Source organism: Dromiciops gliroides, chromosome 3, assembly GCF_019393635.1.
Source record: "Dromiciops gliroides isolate mDroGli1 chromosome 3, mDroGli1.pri, whole genome shotgun sequence".
NCBI lineage: Eukaryota > Metazoa > Chordata > Mammalia > Microbiotheria > Microbiotheriidae > Dromiciops > Dromiciops gliroides.
In genome coordinates, this window is record NC_057863.1 from 669,852,631 (window position 1) to 669,853,550 (window position 920).

The following is a 920-nucleotide window of genomic DNA, read 5'->3' on the forward strand; positions in this document are numbered from 1 at the left end:
TGGTTCAAGTGTGTGTGGGCTTTCTCATCTTTGTCGAGAAGCACATCTTATCATCTGGGCAGGGGGTGGTGACTCATCATAATGGGATGGACATTCAGTGTGTCAAATATTTATAAATTACTATATGCCAGGCACTGGACCAAGTCCTGGGAATACAAAGAAAGACAAAAATATCATCCCTGCCCTCAAAAGTTAATATTTTAATGGAGGAGACAAAATACAACTGACTGTGTACCTACTCTTTATCTTATTCACACATGCACACACACACACACACACAGAGGCATACATACATACATACATACATACAAGATTGAAGGTAATCCCAGAGAAGGCCCTGGGGGGCAAGTTGGAGAGAAAGATTGGAAGAGACCTAAAGAAGGTGCAATTTGACCTGTCTTGCAAGAAACCAGGGAAGCCTGTAGGCGTGTTGTGGAAGAGTATGAGTTCCTTGCCCAAAGAACTGGAAACTCAGACTCCATCCATCTAAAGGCATGAAAATGTTGATTCAAGGAGGATACAGAGAGAGTGTGGCCAGGTTGATGGAATAGCAATAGCAGGGATCAAAGTTGCTAGATTTAGGGGCAGCTAGGTGGTGCAGTGGATAGAGCACTGGCCCTGGAGTCAGGAGGACCCGAGTTCAAATCTGGCCTCAGAAACTTGACACTTACTAGTTGTGTGACCCTGGGCAAGTCACCTTCCCCATAACTTTCCAGACCAAAGACCCTGTGGCTACTGCTCCCCTCCTGGGTTTGCACCCTAGCACACTCTGCACCAAACCTCCCAGGCAGGCCAGCGAGGCCCTCAAAGAGCCACAAGGACTGAGCACTTTGATGGTATATTCCCAGTGCCCCACACAGCATGTGTCAATGCCAGGGACTAACATCCAGTGGTGAGCAGCTCTCAGAACCATTTAAAGC